The sequence below is a fragment of the Parus major genome, chromosome 1A (genome assembly GCF_001522545.3).
Source record: "Parus major isolate Abel chromosome 1A, Parus_major1.1, whole genome shotgun sequence".
Classification (NCBI taxonomy): Eukaryota; Metazoa; Chordata; class Aves; order Passeriformes; family Paridae; genus Parus; species Parus major.
Window position 1 is genome coordinate 12,691,647 of NC_031773.1, and position 519 is coordinate 12,692,165.

A 519-nucleotide genomic window follows, 5' to 3' on the forward strand; every position below is an offset into this window, starting at 1 on the left:
GGCCCGGGAGCCCCGCCGGGAAGGCGCAGCCGCCGGCCGTGTGCGCCTCAGGGCTGCGCGCCCCGCGTCTCGCAGCTCCCCGCAGTAAGTCCCTGGGACGGGCTCTCGGTAACTGCGGCACGGCCCCTCCGCGCCCCAGCACGGCCGGAACCGGACCCGGAGTGCGGGCTTGGGGCTCCCCCGCTCCCCTACTTCCAGCTGCGCTCTTGTGGATCACCTATACCCACAACCACAGCCATTTTGTTGTCCGAATACTGCCTGATCTGTAGGAGGCTTCGTTTGTTTGCAAATGGGATTTTTTTTTCTCGTTTTGGTGTTCTAGGCTACGGTACAGCAGCTCTGAACTCGCAGGTCCAGCTACTCAAACAATACTGAGGTTTTCATTTCGCTCTACGTAACCTATGGGACATACATGATTTAAATTTAGGACAGTATAATTTTTGCTTATTTCACCATTAAGGTAAGAATAGAAAATAACTGTGAAAATTTTTATACTCAGTATACCTGCTCTGGATTAGG